Here is a 21,349-nt window from a genome sequence, read left to right on the forward strand (position 1 = left end):
AACTAATTCATTCTGTCGTGGTGACTGGTCTGTCACTAGCCTGTGGGGATGGTTTAATGGGCAGAGTATCTAGAAGTTACCAAACTGATTCCTCTTGAAACTGCGGTTTGGATCACAGTGAAGGGAAACAAAGGAAGATGAAGACGTTGTGTCAATCTTGTTTGCAGTGAATAAGAGCAGCCCATATTTAAGGGCTTGGTTTAAGCCACCTTGGTGCATTCAGACTATTAAAGCGAGTCCTTTCCTTGCGAAAACTTAATCCAAGAATTAACTGCACTCCTGAAAAGAAAAAAAAAAATCTAAAATCTAAAAAACCCCTGTTCGTAGTAATTCTTCCATTCACGTATTCCTTTCATGAAGAAGAACAGATTAATCATCAGAGTAACGAGGTGCACAAACATAGATATTGAGTGGCTACCTGTGGCATCCCTTTGGTCCAGTTGCTGCAGAAGGGTTCAGATCTCCCATCCCTCCCGGGTCATCCGTACCAGCCTCACACCCATCTCTCCACTTGGGCCACCTAGAATGACACAGGGTAGATCTATTCAGGCTCTTGGTTCACACCATACGTAACTAATACAGAACTTTTATAAAGCATTATGTAATATTAAGCAATCACCAAAAAGCATCCAAACCTTGCTCTGAAGAAAGTTTCCTTAAGCTTCTCCCTGGGTTCCTGTAACATCAGACAGCTTTGAAGCACTGGGACAACTTCTGCCCAAAGTGAACCAAGGGGTCCCTGGCCAAGATCCTCCTTGTGACATTTTCCGTGTGACCCAGAGCGCCGTACATCCCACGCGTTGCATGAGGAAAAGTTCTGGAGCAACATATTACTATAATGAGATAACGATAATAATAACATTTTGCATTCTCAACTGGTGTTTATTCAGTTGAAAATTAAATCCCAAGTTACATGCATGAAAGAACTGAATTAAAGAAGACTGCATTTTAATATTTACTAACTTCTTACTGCCTGACTTGGCAAACACCATGACATTTTTGCAACCATATGGGTTTTTGAAGACTTTGTGCTCTTAGAGCAGGATTGGGGAAAGCTCTGGATGGATTTCTTTTGTTTTACTTTCAAGCTCACTAATGAAAGAGATTGCTCTGTGGAGCCTCAAATTGACATCCAAAGGCTTCCTCAGCCACACTGGGCTTTGAGGTACCTTGTCCACACCAGGAAGAAATGGACAGGTAAGGGCAGGGGACAGGCTGCCTCTTTTTTCCCAAAATCATATGAGGCAAGGAAAGAAGCAATCAGCTGGCTGTTTCATTTTGCAAATAATTGCTAACAGTGGTGGAACAGTGACACAGCAGAGAATCTTCTCTGTGTCAACAGGGGGTAGCAGCACAAAAAGGTGACTTTCCTACCATCCTGCTCTTCCTCGTTTGGCCTCTTTAGGTCTCCCCCTTGGAGGGCAGGATGCACTACCAGAGGAGAGGCATGGTGCTAAAATGGCTCTGCATTTTGCCAAAGATTACCTTCCTAGCATATTTAGCTCAATCTGCTAGTGTTAAATATTAAACTCCAACTATTTGGTATAGTCTCCACACAAACACCATCTATCCACCCTTCCCACGTAGATCACACCAATTCACACCTCAAGATCATGTCAGCATCCCTTTGATCTTTACAAATACCTGAAGATTATTCTCCAGATTAAATACATTTTTAATGACTCATTCTCCAAAGCAAGCCTGCCCCACCCTAGAGAGAGATGGAAATGCTTCAGCTAAATCTGGTTTTAGTTCTATTAGAAAATATGACTACTGGCTCTTCAAACTTCTTCTAAGGAGAGATACTTAAACGCAGCTTTTTTAGTTCTATTTAGTTCTATCTAAGGAGAGATACTTAAACGCAGCTTTTTTGGCAAAAGTGCTAATAAGGTACCATAGAAGAACCACAGCATTTCTGTGGCTTCACTGTAGATGCGAGTATTTTTCAGGTGATATTGACAGTCCATGGTCCACAGGGAACATCCTCCAGCACAAGATGGATCTGCACAAACCACAGAAAAGAAAAACTGCAGGATAATCACAAACCTTCCAAAGGGCTGTTTACCAGCAATATATGGCTGTTTATGGCCAGAAAGACAAAGCTTTAATGAATCAGGAAGAAGTGCTCCTGCTTGATAAATCCCTGACATGGACATTTTGGAAGGAGGTGCATCAGATATATTTCTTGTTTTCCTTGCTTTTTTTTTTTTTTGCTTTCTTTCCTACTTTATTATCCTTTCTTTCCTTTCTTTACTAATAACTCTGAATTTCTGAAAATTAGTATTTTGTAATATTTCCTTTATGAGTGTCAGATGAACCAGAACTGCCAAGACAGAGAACAGACACGTTGCTCAGCTCTGCCCTTTTACTCACAGTTCTCTCAAGAAATCATTAACAACTTTGACTGAGGAGGGGATGATGCTGAGCTCCAGCCCACGCTGGGAACATACACCCAGTCCTCCACATTTCACCAAGGCAGAGAACGGCTCTTTTAGCATTTTACATAAAATAAAGTTACTCCTCTGAGGAGGTTGGCCTTTTTTTATTTTATTTTTTTCCCAAAGCAACCTTCCTCCTACCACTGGGAGCGCCTGGAACTCAATCAGCACCTCATCTGGAAGGATTGACTTGAGACATTGATTCTTGAGGTGCTGGATTAAGGCAGCAGGAGCCAGGCAGATTGATCCCATTTGTAGATTTGTCTCTCAGCTTTTACACCACAGAAACCATTTTTACATTTTTTTCAGCTCCTTTTCTGGCTAGCTTTTAAGAGAGAAAATGCTTTTCCCTGAGGTCACGTTAGGCTTGCAGATATAAAAATATATTTGTGGCCATTTCAAGAGGTTGATCAACTTAAAATGGAGTAGTAGTTGATAATTCAATTAATTCACTGATTGTATTCAATGCTTCAGTTTTATATGTGGGTTCATACTAAATAAGGACTTTGCTTATATGTATTTTGGAAACGAGCTCTTTCAGACCATCAACATATTCTACTATACAACCTACTGTTTAGACATGAAAAGGTTGCTTACCTAATGCAGTGCAACAACTCAAAAAAAGCTTTTAAATTTTGCCATACAAAACAATTAGCATGTCTTACTCTTTAAAGAATGTTAAAGCTCGAAAAAGAAAAATTTACTCCCAGACTCCAAGCTTTACAGAGACCTTTTTGTACCAACCCACAAGAGCAAGTAAAGAGAAATTCAGTGGGCCCAGGAAATGAAAAACGCCTGGGAGAAATGATCAGCAGCAAAATGTCCTTCTTCAGCGTTTCTCTATTAGGAGAATTTGGCTAAAATAAAAAAGAGGTTTGCTTCCCAGCAATCCCTGAGCACCAGTGCAATCTTTGGGAACCATCACCAGTTCAAGTAAAGCGTGAACATTTAAACCTGCTGCTGCAATGACTAAGGTCCTGTGGCACTGCACATGTTACTTCTGGTCATGGACCATAACTCTGAGCTCAGCAGTGTTCACATATATACCTCCAGTTGGGCCAGCAGCAGTAAAAACCTAAAGGTCTCTGGTTTCCATATGATATTTTCTGGCATAGATGGGTTTTGCTCTGCATTGGAGGATTAGGATTAGAGTATAGACATAATAAAACTTCGTGGCTTCTTTCCCAACCTGGGCTCTTCTTATTAGAATCACATGGAGACATAAACTCATCATAAAAATAGTAAATCTGTTATTATTTCAGTAATATTTATTATTTGTACATGGGATATATTGTGAGAAATATAAATTCTAAAGATGTACCAGCAAAGTGATATTAATAAATCTGTCACCCACGCTAAGTTTCCCAGACACAAGAACTGCTTAAGCAAATAAAAGCCTTTAAAATCAGCTTCTGATTGGCTTGCACTATTCCACACACCACCCCCTGTGTAAGGTGAAGGCATTTCTACGACAGTGCTGTCCAGGTTTGTATGCATAAAAGGTAGGAGCATGTGTAGCTAGGAAAGAAGGCCATCAAACTCACAGATGAAGAGAACCTCAATGAGAACTAAATCTCCGTAGGTGAACGAATGAAGGAAAGATCCCAGTTTTTAACATTAAGAAGAATATTATCTCCTGCATTTTAACATAGCTTGGGTGAGAAGACCTCGACTTGCCTATAGTCAGGTCTGAAACAGGAGGCAGCAGCAAGAGGAAACAGAAGTCACTCTAAGTCTTCAAACCAGAGGCGATGACAAAATGTGTGGGAGGAAATGGCAGAGAAACTGGCCAAGGTACTAGCTGGAGGAGAAGAAAACAGACCAAGGGTAATGATCTAGAGGTGGTAGTTTGCTTAAATAAAGTTGTCACTCAAAGAGAGAAATAAAGACAAGAATAAGGTCCTCTGAGTGCGAATATGCACTTCTGGCCTGACTGCAACCACAAATATTGTAATAGAAAAATCAGCTCAGCAGCCGTGATTCGAAACAGAATAACCAGCTTCAGTACAACAGGGAGCAAACCTTTTGAGCTCTTTTCCTCTCCTTAATTGGTTTCTTTGACAGTGTTTTCACTCAGCCCATAGCAATTCTCTGATGTTTTCTCCCAGAAGTTTTCTCTGGGTTCTAGCAGTACCCGTGAAGTAAGACACATAAAGTAAGAGTGTGGAGCCAAATCATCTCTCAGAACAGGCTGTCCAGCCTTGGTTCACAAGGAAAAACAGGGATTATTAATTTGAAGGACATGGCACAACACGTTAGTGCCTTGCACTCCGATAACCACAACTCAGTGGATTTCTGGAGGATGCAATTGACTTTTCTTGGTCAAATGTGGTAGAAAATAAAAACACCACTTTGCATTGTTTGCAAGACAACAAAAAACTGCAGACCTGTTTCTGTGGTTTCCCACACGATGCACCCCAAGGTGCAAAATAACCCAGTGTGCAGACTTTCCATGTTGTGATCCAGTCTGAAACGTGTGGTGTGACTCTCAGTGGCCTCTGGTTATTGGACAGCCATAGACAAACTCACAAGAACAAACACCAGTCCTCGGATGAAGAGAGACTTTAGATAACTCTTCCTAGGGAGTGTGAACTGTGCACAGGACAGGATGCTCAGAGTGGTGAGGAGAAATAAGAAGGGAGGCAAAGTATTTTAAAAATGTGTTATAATCTAGGACCTAGCAGGGCAGAGGCCCACAGCCTAAACATCAACGGTGGGAAAATGTGATGGGGAAGATGGGTCAGTTCTATCTGTGTCACTCGTAGATGCTGCAACACCTGCAGGCTGCAACTTTCCCACCTAAGTGTGCACAGATCGGGGCAGAGGTGCACCATCCAGCCTCACAAATGCTGTGTCCTACGTCCTCCCCCTGTGCTCGACACCTCTCAGAGTCAGGAAAGGGCTTCACCTCCCTTTTCTGCCACCAGCACGTCTCGGAGGTCTGTGCTGCAGCCCCAGTGCCAACCCCAGCCCAACCCTGGGAGCCTGGAGCAGAGCAAAGCTCCTCCTGATGCTGCCTCTGCTGAAGCATCCACCACAGCCAGGCTCAGCTTCAAATTTATGTTCTTCTCCCAGGGCCCAATACACCTTCCATTTCAAAATTTGTTTGCTACAAGCTTTCAGCCTTTTGCTACCGTAGAGACACTTGGTACATTTGCCATATCCTACTACGACTCTTAAATGCATTTGAATTATTCTAAAGTGTTATTTTCTGCATTGTTTCTCTCACCTTTGTCAAGAAGCTGAACAAATTCTCACCTCACCATCAGAAACAGTCTTCTTTTCAGGTCGACTGTTCCTCAACAGTCCTTTTAAAGAAAGGGGAAAATAAAAATTAAAAATTTGCACTCTAGCAGCTATTTTCCTTTTAAATATGGGAGCACCAGCACCACTGGCTCAGTTGGTTTTGCCTAATGTTCATTTAAGCATATGTGTGAGAAAGCTGGTGTATAAAACATTAGGTGAACATTTGGCACCTGGAACAGTGTTGCAGAAATTAATAGCTCCAGCTCGCAGATAACATTCATATTGACCACTGACCTATTGAACTGTTATATTTAGAAAGATCATTTAAAGGAAAATCTCACAGGCTATTGAATTTGAAGCTGTTCCAGCTACTATGCAAGGCTTTTTTTTTTTTTTTTTTCTTTCTCTTCTTTCCCCTGCAGTGGAATTCTCCAAGGCAAATGGACTAAAATATTTTGCTGGAGGGGATACTTTACTTTCAAGATTTATTCCTTTGCACCACAAATATATCAAGGAAAAAAGAAAATCAAAGACAATAGCAAAAATGTTGAAAGAATTGGAAAGTTCATTTTGAGTCTCAGGATGTGTTTGACAGCCAAGAAGGGGCTGTTTGTTTTATCATGCGAGGGGGGGTTAATTTTTATGTTAGGCAGCTATGATCAAACTGAAATAACATATTATTTTATTTTAATATTAGTTCTTTCTCCTTTGATGCCACGTCAAGGGAAGAACTGTCCTTCCTACTTATCTCGGACATCTGCTACAGAGGAATTGTCTGTTAATTATCTTGACAGATACAACCTGCAAGCTTGTTTTGATGAGCTGTGATCTATAGGATGTAAAATATATCAAAGCATTATGCGTACAAGTTTATTTAGCACACTAGCAATATGTATTTATAGCAGCTTGGTCTCTACTTTTCTCCTACCAATAGTTTAGATGTTGAGCTAACGTTCGCCCCCGTATTTGCAATAAGATGGTGAAACCACCACGCTCACACCCTATTTCCATCTGCCTTTCTCCCAGGGTCGAAATATGTATTAGGCTATTCAATAGTCTGTAAAATCCAAACCTGAGGGAATATTTTGCCGGTGATTTCACTCGGTGCATTCTCCCCCTTCTTCGTTCTGTTCTTAAAGTATCATCCGCGACTTTTCTGCCCTTCTCAAATGTTGATGCTGAAAACAAACAAATACATGTTATCATTAAAGAGATTCTTGCCAGGAGGTAAAAGAAAGATGTGCTCCTGGGAGATTTGCTTACATATTCTGCGGATTGTAGCGAGTGTAGCTTTACATTTATTGAAATTGTCTTTTCCCCCGAGTTCTAAGAAAATGTGCCTAAAGCTATTATCGCATCTATCGACTCTGTGGGATTTAACGGACGTGGCTCCTGCTCCCAAGTGGTTGGAAAATGACCTCTATGAAGCAAAGTTCAAGCAGAGTGAGAGCTCTGAGACTGAGATTAGAGACCTGTCAGTTGCCTGGTAGGATAAAAGTGTAAAATTATATGTGACGCTCAGTTCAGTCACATCAAACAGCTCAGAAATGTTTACTGAATGAACTACACAGTTGCTAATTACACTTTCCCCTTAAGTATTCACATTATCATGGGCAACAAATACCCAGAGAATCTGGAAAGGGAAAGCTTCTAATAAGTATGCAACAATTACAGCAGGCATGGTTTTGCACCTTAATTTTCTTACAGTGATTATTTATAGTGAAGAGGCAAATTTGGCCTGTCATCCCATACTGTATCTCTGTTTCAGGTCTTCTGAGAAAAAGATATGATACATTTTAAACCAAAATACAGCAAGAGGAGCACATCTACTAACACTAAAATAAAGACAGCTTTCCTCACAACATGGCACAAAACATTGCCTTAACCTACTGACCTTTAGTGACCAAGCTGCTTGGTCTGGCCAGATATATAATGTCTAATGATTACAGCAGCAATTAAAAACCTGATGAATCAAAGTGTGTTGAAATTGCTCTTCCTCTTCTTTCTGTAGGAAGCGTGTTAACATTGTATACTGTGGATTTTTTTTCATTATTGCAACTTCCTTACCACAGAATCTTCATGGTTCAAGGGACCTTTGAGATCTTCAAGTCCAACCATACACACAAGAAAACCCCCAAACAAACAAAAACACAAAACAAAACACCCAACCCAACAATCTCGGGCACTAGAGCATGCCCTCAAGTGCCACCTCTACACATTTCTTAAATCCCTACAAGGATGGTGACTCCGCCTCCTACCTGGGCAAGCCTTTCCAGGGCCTGACCACCCACTCAGCAGCAAAGTCATTCTTCCTCACATCTCATCTAAACCTCCCCTGCCCCAACTTCAGACCATTTCCTCTGCTCCTGGCATTATTCCCTTGGGAGAAGAGGCCAACCCCCACCTCTCTACACCCTCCTCTCAGGGAGTTGTAGAGGACAATGAGGTCTCCCCTCAGCCTCCTCTTCTCCAAACTCAACATGCCCAGTTCCCTCAGCCTCTCCTTGTGCTAGAAATCCTCATTACGTCAGAAATCTGCTTTCTCTTGATATTCACTAACTCCAAATTTTGTACCATAATACAGAAGTCCTCCTTCCACAAGCAAGGTCCTGGTTCTACACTTCAACTAATGCCCACAAAAAGCTCTGGACATGGACATGATCCAGAGAGCAAAAACAAGGCCGAGGCACCAAGGGTATTAATAAACCCACTGAGAGAGAAACCTGGGATGCTCCATTTCCACAGGCTCCCAGGCAACGCAGTGCTCAGGCACATGGCCGTACAGGAGGAGAGGTAACTGCTCAACCTGCTGCCATCTGCACTCTCTGACTGGACAAGTTATTATGATTCCTGTTGGAAATTTACTTTTTTTTGGTTCTTTCTTTTTTTGAAAAGGCATATTACACCATGGGACTATTTTTTTCTTTTCTTTCTCAGTGATTTTTGGGAGCTATGTTGTACTTTGGTTGGAGAAGAACAAACCTATTTGATGGAATAACTACAGCAGATAAAACCACAATAAAACTCACAGTTATTAATTATTAATATTAATAATTATTATTAATTCTGGAAGAAACTACTGTTTTGCCATCTGAATATTTCTACTGTCTACTCAAAGTATAGTTTAGTTAAACTGTTTTATGTTAGCAAGTTTAGACAATACATTATTTCACAGAAAGGTATTTGCTGTAACAGTTATCATTGAACAAATCTAGCTTTAGCTCTGTCTCTGAATTTAATGTATACCTTTGATTCTTTATTCTTGTAATTTTTCTCCAGCAGATAAAACCACAATAAAACTCACAGTTATTAATTATTAATATTAATAATTATTATTAATTCTGGAAGAAACTACTGTTTTGCCATCTGAATATTTCTACTGTCTACTCAAAGTATAGTTTAGTTAAACTGTTTTATGTTAGCAAGTTTAGACAATACATTATTTCACAGAAAGGTATTTGCTGTAACAGTTATCATTGAACAAATCTAGCTTTAGCTCTGTCTCTGAATTTAATGTATACCTTTGATTCTTTATTCTTGTAATTTTTCTCAGATAAAAATTAGCTTTCTTCCTGATCTTTGTTAATTCCAAATTCTGTAACATCACAAAAAAGTCTAATTAACAAAAGCAGAACCTTAATCTTCTACAATATATTCAATAACCTGCTAGTAAAAAAAATATGATTTTTTTCTCTCCACTTTTATATGATCTCTAAAACATGTGCTTAATTAAAATTGATCTCTCTTACTTGAAATCTTTACACAGCGACTTAGAGAAACATGGCCTCAAACACAGCTATTTGAATTTACATTAGCAGAAGATCTAACCAATAATATGTAATTGCTGTTACATAGTGTCATTTACACTTAATGCTCCTGTCTCGAGCATTTTAATCAAGATAAAGCATTCCTTGTTTCCAGCTGATTTTTACAGACTGTTTGATTAAACCCCCCAAAGCGTATAGAGCATCGCACCCACCAGGACGATCAGCGAGCAGAACAGGTTAGTTACAGTTTTAAAGGGGGTGGGATTTTTGCTCAATGTGGATATTCTGGGATGGTGGGAGTCTGGTGCCAAGTTCTGGCATCCAGTTTGCAGTTACAGGTCACAAGGGGCACACCCCACAGTATTTTCCCCGTTAGGTGAATTAGCCACACCATCAATGCCCAAGAATTAACCCAAGATGCATGCCCGCAATATTCTGCCTTTTAAGGCTGCGTGTTTTCATGCTCTGCAAAAACCCTTGAGAAATCTAGTGTAACCACAAAAAAACCCCACATTAAACAAAAGAAATCTTTCCTTTTCATTTCTACTTGTGTAGCCTCACTGATTCATTCTCTTCTGAAATTCCCATTTTATTTTTCACCATTCACCAAACTTTACAAACTCTACTGTTTCACTGACAGACATGTTACCAAGAAATTCCAGAAATGGATGCCAGAGAAATTAAACCAGCAAAAACAGGTTAAGGACAGAAGAACATGTTCCAAGGCAACCGAAGTAGCTCAGACAAATTTACTTTTGTGGAAAAAAAATTGTATAGATAAGGAAAGAAAAGGAGTACCTCTTCCACAGTGCCTTGCCAGAAGGAAAAGTCCGACAGCACTGATATTCTCCAAATTTTTATCTTCACCTTCTACTGGTATTTTGATGGTAGAAGCCTCAAAGGCATGAGAAGTGCATCTCAGGTGGCTTAGCAGAGATCCAGGTAGATGCCTCAAAGGCATCTAACATGAGAAGTGCATCTCAGGTGGCTTAGCAGAGATCCCAAGGAGCAGCAACAAAGCCACACTTTGGACTGGCTGATGTCTAAAAACACACCTCAGGTCTCTCTCACATGTGATCTGTTAACAAATGGTGGAATTCTAATATTAAACCAAATCAAATTCTGGATTTGGATTCTAGAATGGACAAGTGGTTTACTAAGGTTTGGAAATCATGATAAAATAAAGCACTTTAAAAAAGTTATGGACATATTCCACGGCCAGAATTCAAAATCCATAAGGAAAGAAGCCCTTTCAGAGGAGATGATTTCCTGAGAGATCCCAAAGAGCAGCGACAAAGCCACACTTTGGCCTGGCTGATGTCTAAAAACACACCTCAGGTCTCTCTCACATGTGATCTGCTAACAAATGGTGGAATTCTAATATTAAACCAAATCAAATTCTGGATTTGGATTCTAGAATGGACAAGTGGTTTACTAAGGTTTGGAAATCATGATAAAATAAAGCACTTTAAAAAAGTTATGGACATATTCCACGGCCAGAATTCAAAATCCATAAGGAAAGAAGCCCTTTCAGAGGAGATGATTTCCTGAAAACTCTGCCCTTCAAGGACAACTTGCAGAGCTACCTCTGCTCAGAGGTAGTGTGGTCCTGAGTCTCTCCATAACCTTCCTATTCTTGACTGCAGTGAAAAGAAAAAAAACCCTATACTTTATTATTTAAAAATGAACATCCAGATCTTCCTCCCTGTTCTCCTTGTTTTTTTCCTTCCCCATATCCAGAGGATATTAGCAATGATAGCAAAGGATGGCTTCTGAGGGTCCTGCTGCTCCCAGGTCGAATGCAGGTGGAGGAGAAGCCGAGGGAGCGCAGCAGGGAGGGATCCCCGAGTAGGTGCTGACAGGAAATTCTGGTTTGGGGCACATTTTCTGTGATTGCCACCGTTTCAGACAACATGACCTGGGGTAGACATCGTCTGGAACTGGATCCCAAAAAGACAAGTCTAGCTTTTGTTTCCAGGAACTTTTCCTTTTGACTTTGAGGATTCCTGCCCTCCTCAATGACAGTTCTGAAAAAGACATTTTCAGCTCTTTCCCCTCCCCGCCCCCCAAAAAAACCAAAAAGAAAGGTCAATTTAAAAGACAGAAAGTGTTTTCAGATGTTTTAAAACGTTTGTTTCACTTTTTTTTTTTTCATAGAAATGATTTTCAAAAAATAAAGACGTGAAGGATGTGCCCTGGGCTTGACTTCCTGCGGAGCAGGAATGGAATAAATTATGTCTTCACTTTGTAAAAGGTATAATCTTTCTTCCCTCCCAGTGCTATCAGCATCTGCAGGTCTATATCCATGGGGAACAATTAATATTTTTCCCAAATAAGTTTGCTCATTAGAGTATCTGACTACCACTTTATTTATTTCCAATGGGTGGTGCCCTCTTTTTGTAGCAAGCGTTGAAACTGAAAATAAGTTCCATAAACAGAAGCTGTGGTGGTTGGGAAGTGTCAAGCATAAGCTTGTGTCCCCTTTGTGCTGGACCCAGGATGGGTACTCGGTGGGAAGCTGTAATTGGCTAGCTGGTGACCTGGGAAAGGACAGGTTGAATCTTCAACAAATATTTCCATGAATTATACACTGAAGTCAAAAATCACGTGATGAGAAGATGACCAGATAAAAGCCCATTCCCTTCACAGATGCTCAGTCTTATCTCTCCCCTCCTGGCTGCACCACGGCCCCTCACCAACAATGCTCTTTTGGCCCAGAATCACAGAATCTTCTAGGTTGGAAGGGACCTTAAAGATGTGCAAATCAAATAGCAACTTGTAATGCCCTTTCCTTCCTACTCCATCTAGGTTTTTTCTATCTTTTAAGAAACCATATCTGATCTTCTTTCCGTATTCTAAAAATATTTTACAAAACATTATTTCTCTTTGAAATTCATATTCAATAATTCCCACCCTTTCTCTCTTGCCACACCTGGTACCTCCGGATGGCCAAGTTGAGCGCTCGTACCATCAGAGGAGAGGGCACAGCAGCCTCACAGCAGCTTCCCTCATGGTGATCAGGTTAAGACTGTCCTCCAGGCAATTGAACGATGGCTTCCCCCCCGCCACAATAAACCACTTTATAGCACTCCTGTCCGATTCAAATTGACCTGGAGGGCACATTTCAGTAGCAGCTTAATTCACTTTCTCCCTTCCCGCGAGTTGAAAAGAGCAGGGCATTAGATGGTGTATGATGCGACGTCTGTGTCTTGTTTCTCCTATTATCTGGACTAAGTAAATCATAACAGCAGCAACAGGGTTGCGTGTTGATTCAAATGAAGAAATATGGTTCGATGTTAAAATAATTCCCCTAATTTATATATAGCAAAAGCCTCACGCAACATCTCATGTCAACGGCATCCCGCATCAAGACGGGCAGGCTTGAGAAATTGTTTGATTAACTTCTGTCTTGTAAAACATCTTCCCGTGGCGAGCGCTTAAGCCCGTAAGAGCTGCCAAGTTCAAGCCAGTGTGGCTCGTGCTATAAGTCTTTCTGCATTCCTTTGGGCCACTCCGAAAGAAAAGCTACCATTTGGCTGTCACTGTCACCAGTCTCTAAAGCTCTGTTTGTTGTTTCATTCTGTTCTATGTCTCCCTCAGGAACTTCTTCATTTTAATATAAATAGAGCGCTTCATCATGCAGTGCCAAAGGCTCGTGGAAGGTACAACTCTCAATATTACCGAAGACGATGCATACAGATGAATTTGGCAGCAGATCCCAAAATAAATGGCCTTAATGAAAAGGGGCAAACTTCCTAACCCAAAGGTACAGAAGGGAAGAGTTTGAAAATAATAAAGGAAAGGGGAAATAAAGACCTCCTTCTGCTAACCATTGGTTTGATTGTTATTCACAAACATCACCAGAAGCAGATAATTATGCCCTTTTGCCATACTTCACAAATACATCATAGAGGATGTGTATTTTTAAAGTTCATTTTGAATGGGATTTTTCTTTTAACATGGAAATTAATTTTCCTTCTGAATTGGCATGATTTTTAAAAAGCTCACAATATTTCTAAGCAAAAAATTTCTATTTCTTTTAGAAAACTACGTTTTGGAAAAATGTTCACTTTGGAAATTTTACTAATTGTTTTTTAATGTTGTTTAAAACTTTGCATACTTTTTAATTTTTCCTTTTTGTATCCACCCATTTATATTACATGACCAAGACTATAATAATAAGATATGACATAATAATATTTAAAAAGGAAAATTAAGACAGTATGGGATAATAGGATTAAGGGTGCCCAGGCAGAGGCATGAACCTTGTGTTATGTGTTGAGAAAACACAGAGGCATGAACCTTGATGTGCTACGTGTTGAGAAAACACAAAAGAAAAAGGCAGTTTCTAACATCTTCATAGTAACAGCAAATTAATAATGATGATGATTAATACTAATAGTACTACTAATAATGTGCTACAACCACTGCATGTCACTATTATGACATGATAGCTGTGATATGTTAGTTTTGGTCACCTAATACTTAGTACCAGGATAACATTTGATGTTTTTGGAAGAAACTGTCTCCTACAAAAGTGACACTTGAGATGTTTCAGAAGAATGAATGAAATCAGGGTTTATTTTAGTTGTGCAAATTTCACCTCTCATGCATTGGCATGTTGGCTCCCAGGACCACTGACAGGTTGGGATCTCATCCCATTCTGTACAAAGTAACACGAGAGAGTCAAATAAAAGTTGGGCTTTGTCCTAGCAATAGTTTCTAATCACTTAATTACATTTAAACCATCTTGTCCACAACCCTTTGGCTTTAGCCTCTTACTTGGACCATGTAACTGTTTCTATCATATCCATATGGAAACGCTCTGGCGATTGTATCAGCTCATGCATGCGTATTTAATGCTGATGGTGCCAGTTTAATAGCTTACTGCATGACAGTTCTTAGCATTTCTCTTTCCTTTTGTGCCCTCTGCAGTGAACACGCAGGTTATCTCATGTATTTACCACACTTTTTCAAATACTACGTGTGCACAAACATCCCTGCCATTTGGAAATTGCTAATATCCAGTTTCAAATTCACAAGTGGCAAATATGCAACCGTGAAATTCAGTGGTTACAAAGCAGAACATTTGTACATTGTAAATTCCTGTACATTTCTTAAGTTGCATGACGGGGAGCAGCAGGTGACATTATCCAGTTTTATGTGCCCTTTACCTTTCTCAAACGCCTGTCTCGTTCCCTTCCCTCCTGCCGATGCTGCTGAAGTATTGAGTTTCATTCCTACACTTTAATGCTAAAACCCATTGTGCCGAAAAAGAAAAATAATCATTTTGGAGAATTCAATAGGACCATAGCTGATGCAGACTTTTATCTGGATAGGCATATTTGGATGGTTGTGTATGTGCTCATGTAAGTGGATGAGAGCGAGCACAGAGGGAGGCTGCAGGTCACGTTACAGTATTTAATGGCCGCATGGCACTTACCCTTTCTGCCATCTACCCCCTCTCCCCATTACCACAGAGTAAAAGTACCCCAGAGGCATTAGCATATCTAAACTTGTGACACTTGTGAGCTCTGGCCCTGCAGGTTTCACTTTTGCAGCCTTTCCTACTAAATGGGAAAGTTTAGCAAGACTTTAAAACTAAACAAAACTAAGGTTAGGGCAACTCAACTGATCAGCAGCAGTGGTGAGCGGGGATTTCAATGTCTCAGCAGCAGTGAGAGCTATTTTACATTGGGAAGTGCAACATGAATTTCCTCCCTCCTACTAACCTGCCCTAAGACCAAGGCTGCAGAGTTGTGAGCTCTCCCTCTCTCTTTTGGCCAAGGAAATCACACCTGGAAAGCTCCGACCGAAGTTTGAAATCCCGAGCCTCAATCGTAGCCCGTGGGTGAAGGAGGCTCCCCATCCAGGCAACCCCTCCTGGGGGCGGGCTTTTTCTCTTCCTGCAGAAGAAGCATCCTGTGGAAATCTGTGGGGCAGGAGAGGCAAAATGAAGTTTATTTTTATCCACCATGGAAGTGCTCCTAGACATATAGACGGGCTTTTGCTATAGAAGTAACTCGCCTGGTATATTAGCCTTATGTTCTTTTCACTGTAGCTGCAACTTCTGGCTTAAAAACAAACTACTTAAATATTAGAGAAGAGGTATTGTAGGACTGTAAATGAGGCAAATGCCAGGTCTTACAAAACAGACATCCACAGAAAGGAAGAACGAGGCTACTCTCTACTACCTTTTTATACATTTTCCAAACTATTTAAATATTAGAGAAGAGGTATTGTAGGACTACTGTAGCTGCAACTTCTGGCTTAAAAACAAACTACTTAAATATTAGAGAAGAGGTATTGTAGGACTGTAAATGAGGCAAATGCCAGGTCTTACAAAACAGACATCCACAGAAAGGAAGAACGAGGCTACTCTCTACTACCTTTTTATACATTTTCCACATAATGGTCTGCTCCCAAGTTACATTTAAAAAGCTGTGTAGCAGACATACTCATCACACCTCGAACAACTACCATAGCAAATACTTGCTTGATATCTCTAAGACGCCCTTTCACCAGGCCGATAAAACATAGAGCTCTATAATTATTATTTTCAAAACCACAATATTCTGCTTCCTAAGTAGCACAGTGTGCCTTCAGCCACGCCTCTCACGGAGCAAGAAGTTACTTGGGCTACAAAGGGGGACAGAGTCTACTTCATAGTTGTAAAAGACAGTTTTATAGTGGGACATAAGCAAAAGTTGGTATTTAATCATCTGATACCATAATTGTTACCTTCTGATGAGGCAGAGCAACAGGCACAAGCACATTCACTCCGAAGGCAAAGGCTAGTGAAACCCCTTGAATAACAACACTCAAACTCTGCTGTCGCATCGCAAAATTAATTGGTGGCAGAACTTACTTTCAGGAGTTTAAGAAAAGCCCTCTCTTATGACAATTTTGGTGTGTAAATAATACGTGACATTTTTGCAAGGAAATAGTTGTGTAACTCATAGCTTCACTCTGCTTGTGCTTGGAGGTTTTTGCCTCACCTGTGTCAAAACATCATAATCTTACAGCTGCTAATTGCAGCAGAGTGGCGCCTTGAGTTATTTCTGTGGTCAGCACGAGATGGCATGTGACATTACATGTCACAGTAACCCTCCATGAGGCCTTTCTATCGTAAAGATTTTAAGGCAGAAATGGGGGGGGGAGGGGGGAGGAATCTCCCAGCATCACTTTAATCTGTAGGTACATTTTCCTTGATCGTTATGCAAAATTATTATTTGTCAGATTTACTACTTTCATACTGAGGCACAGTGGTCTGGCACAATAACTAGCTAAAGCTTTTAAGGCAGCTCGTCAAAATAAGTGTGTATTAGTTCAGCTTCAACTATGCTGGGCTTTTGCCTGAGCAGAAATTGAGGGAATAAATGGAAGAATTTTAACATGACGAATCGTACCATCATTTTAAAAACTTCCCTTTTAGGGAACACATTAGGTGATATCCCACAGCCCACATTTAGGAACCCTCTGATTGACACTGGCAAGAATTTTGCTGTATGGAAGCCATGCAGGGACTCTGGGTTTTGGCTTGCTCTGTCTTTAAAAACACCAACAGATCAGATGTGTTCCCAGAAGCACAAACAACTAATTTCTTTAATCACTACCCATTTCTTAACAGCCTACGAATAGGCACACGCTCTTTCAGCCGAGAACATGTCTCAGGTTTCCTGGAAACCATCCCACTAGGGCATGACTATAGCTCCAATATAAGCAGTAGAACACTTAAAAAGGGGCTAATTAGCTATTTGCTGTACTTGACAGATAAAAGATGTATGCAAGCAGAGAGAAAAGACTGCAAATATAGATATCCCTGATTATGTTATTGTCCAACATTTTAATTAGTTTCTTAGACCGTCTTTGTGTAATCTAAAAAGGTTTTAAAAGATGTGATAGTAACAAGCCCGTGATGTTTCTTTAACTAATCACCATCACTGCAGGGTGCTGGAAATTTTAAAGCACGTTTTATATGCTCAGTTCATTGAAGAATTACTTTTTACTTCTACTGGCCTTCATTTTTCCTTTATTTGCAGAGCAGCAATGAGAAAGGTGTGATTTGATTCAACGAGTGTGCTGACCAGAAGCCACAGCAGATGCCATTTTGGCATGTAAATTGTCCACCGAGGAGACAGAGTGGCTGGTAACTCCAAACAGGGGCAGATGAGAAAACCTTTGAGCTCCGTCTGCGACTCTACAACTCTTCACTGGGGGAGGAAGCGACACGGCTTCTCTGAGGCTCGTTTTAGCCACCCATAAAATTGGGGAATCATATTTATCTCTCACTTGTGAGTTCTCTGAAAGCCTCAGATGAAATTTCCTAACAATCTATTTTTTGCTTCTAATTTTAGCCAAAACCAAACACGAAGTTGTATACCACCTGGGGCCATTGGAGCAAATAAAGCCGTTAACCAAACCTTCTGAAACAAAACCATTCCGGCAGGAATTAGGGCTCCTTCCTGGTTTACTGATACAGTTTCACAGGTTCACCAACCCCACGTAGTCACCTTGGCCAGAAATCATTCTGATGTGGTTCCATCCGTGTCACGGGAAGGAAGGATTTGGCCCCGCACCACGTCACACTAATGAGGGATGTGGGTAAGCAGATCGGTACCGCCGGAGTAAATCACGGCCCAGAAACCAGCAGTGTTTTAAGCTTTGTTAATAATAGCGAGGGGCCAGGTACATTACAGTCAGCAGACAATTTGTTTGATAAGCAATTGGTATCTGACAGGCCAGTGACAGCCTTGCTGTCAGGAGATCACCGCTCCAGTCTCAGTGTGTGACTTTAAAAACTTCACTAGGGGAAAAATTACAGTCAGGCGAGCGGCAGCAAGGCATAGCCTGAGGCACTATCTGCCAATAACTAAGTCCTAGGGAAAACTGATTTGTGGCTTCTGATCACATGAACCTATAGCCTTCACTATTGACTAATTGTGGTTCATCTGGATGTAGATCTATCTCGGCTAACAAGAAAGCACTAGAGGTCTTCATTTAGCCATTGAGCTGAGTCTCTGGAGACGTGTGTGCAGCTGTCTTTACCTTCTTACCAATCAACACATCAAAAGCTGCAGAATATATTTCCACTTTCAGAAATGCAAACTGCAAGTGAGATAAAGTTGCCAAACTAGACTTGAAAAAGAGTGAATGATTATGACTCTACTCCAAATACAAAAGATAAATCATTTCTGACCTGCAGAACTTTGCTAGCTATATAAATTTAGAACAGATACAATGGAGTCAATCCATCAGCTGGACAGCCACATCATTTTAATGTAACTGTAAAAGATTAAAACAATTTTAGGTGCTTTTTTGTCTCCGTCAAGCCGGGGAGAATGCAATCAGACCAGGTGAATGCACATTCCCTTGCACAAAATGATCACTGGGTGATGCCATTCTGGTTTGTTTTATTTCAGTGACGATGGTATAGTTAAAAATAATCTACTTGAGCCAAGAAAATCAGCTGTTAATTATTATGCAAAGCATCCTACCTTTATGCTAAAATTGAAAAAAAAATAAAATCAAACACTATTATGGAAGTATTTGAAGCTTAAGCTACAGAAGAGATAGGGTCAGCAATTTTGATATAAATCCTTTTCTTTCTTGGCTTCTGCTCAGGTTAGCAACTCATTCAGCTAAAGACAGTATTGGCAAGACATGGAATACCCCACTGAAGGAGCTGAGCTCCCTCGTGCTCCATCAATGCTATCAGAGTTTAAAAGTACACAGCAATTTTAGAGCTCACTGATAGTTTGACTTAAATTCCAGATTTTGGTCACATTGGACTTAATAGGCAAACAATTTGCTTCAGTCCCAAACGAACAAGAATTTTGTGATGTCCATTAATCAAGGTAGGATCAGCCAGTGTGGGATCTTGCTCTCAGTCCCATAATATGAGGCATACCCAAACCACCACTGCTTTTTTTTTGTGTGAACTGTCTTGGTGAGTCAAGAGTAAAGTTTTTTTTTGTAAGACCTGTTTCCTCCCAGTCCAGAAGGGTAAGAGTAGAGAGAGATGCAGAGTCCTTGCAGGATTTCGGTATCTCTGCATGTCAGCTTGGCTGCAGAAGGGAAATGGCAAATATTTTTGCCATTTAATATTCTGCCCAGTTAAATTGGGGGTTGCAGCCTGGCAGAGCAGAGCAAATTGAGCATGTAAAATTAAAATCAATGTAAAGATTCCTTTAGAATGTCAATCCTGAAGCTAACTTTGCGCATTTTTAGTTATATTAATGGACACCTGTTTCCAGATTGCCTATCTTGACTGAAATCAAAGAGGAAACTAAAACTGTCTGAGCAGATTATGACTAGGAATTATTAGAATCTTAGGGGGGGAGATGTTTTAAAGCATGTTCTTCAGGGCAGATTGCTCTATGTAGGTAAAGCAGAAAAGCTTGGGTGTTTAAACTAGGTTTCAACAGCATACATTTCTGCATCTGTGGCTGTACACTTATCGCTGCTTGTTATTATTACTACCAATTTTGATCTAGCACCCAGATGTGCTTGTTTAATTTTTTTATTATTATTTATATATATATTATTCTTTTTTTTCTATTTGTTGGACTTCCACTGTGATGCTTTTGACCAACAGACCTATGGTAAACAACAGAAGTTGTTACAGGCAGGGCAAGCAGTTCAGCCTGTTACCAAACCTGACACATCCCTCCTTGTTACAACTCCCTCTTTTCACGTTGCTTATTAATTTTGCAAAATTAACTCCCCAGGATAACATTTTCCACGGTGACATAGTTACTCTGGAAAATATCTCAAGGTCTTGCCTCTTCTCTTTGAAATACAGGAATGCCCCTATACCCCAAGCAGGGATGGCTTGTTACCACTTTCTCAAAAATGCCTTCTGTTGGCCAAATTGTAAAACTTTGGGAGAAAAAATAAAAAATTAAATTAAATAAATAGAAAAATAATCACACCAGTACATGCTTGGTAAAAACCAGCTTTTTCTTTTAGGAGTTTTTTCAAAGTGAAAACTCTGAAGATTTCACCTTCCTGAACTCACTCCGGCCCCTGCAAAGAACAGGATGAGTGCAAAGCCAGGGCAAGGGTGACCTGGAAGGATTTCTCAAATTTTCTCCCAAAGAGCTGCTGCTGGGCACTGGAGCTGGGAGTAGGGCATCACCAGCACTTCTTGTGCTCCTTGGTACTGCTCCATGTGCAGGTTGGGAGAAGTTGCTGGAGCTGGGAACCAACGCGATGGAAAACTCTGAGGAGCAAAACATGAGGGTTGTGAAAAGGAGCCCAGTGGGCAAGTGAGCAGAGAGAAGAGAGAGAGCCCATGATGAGTATTTTATAGAGCATGGAGTAGGGGGAGAATAGATGAGATTCAATGAGAAATTTGGAGCTAAATCTGTTTTTATTGGGAAAAGCTACTCTGTCAAGGCTGTAACTTTTCTCTAGGAATTACAGTTTTCCTCCTCATTCGGGAAAGGGTTCTCACCTCCCAGATGGAAATTTTGGAAGGAGAAAAAGGCCAGGGGGAAAGAAGGGAAGGGAAAGAACAAACTTATCCCAGAATAGCTCAGGGCTTCAAATGTTTGCCTAAGTACTATAAGACTCCCCTCAAAGGCCCAATTCAGACTTGGACTTGAACCTCAGCCTTCTACTTTCCACAGAAATATCCTAATAGCCAGTGCATTGGTTTCTTTAAGGAGAGACTTTTTTTTCCAAGTGCTTTTACACAACAAACTAACTCTTTAATTAGAAAATGCTAACATGCAAAATCCCTTACTTACTCCAGTTCCTCATTCTGCTGTCCCCCATGCCTTATAATTCATCTTTTAATGATACAAACCTGCCCCGTTTCCTCAAATCTCCCTCTCCTTGCTCCTCTAGAGATGGATCCAAGCTTCAAAAGCAAGAGCTGTAGTACCCTTGCTT

Source organism: Calidris pugnax, unplaced genomic scaffold, assembly GCF_001431845.1.
Source record: "Calidris pugnax isolate Ruff unplaced genomic scaffold, ASM143184v1 scaffold271, whole genome shotgun sequence".
NCBI lineage: Eukaryota > Metazoa > Chordata > Aves > Charadriiformes > Scolopacidae > Calidris > Calidris pugnax.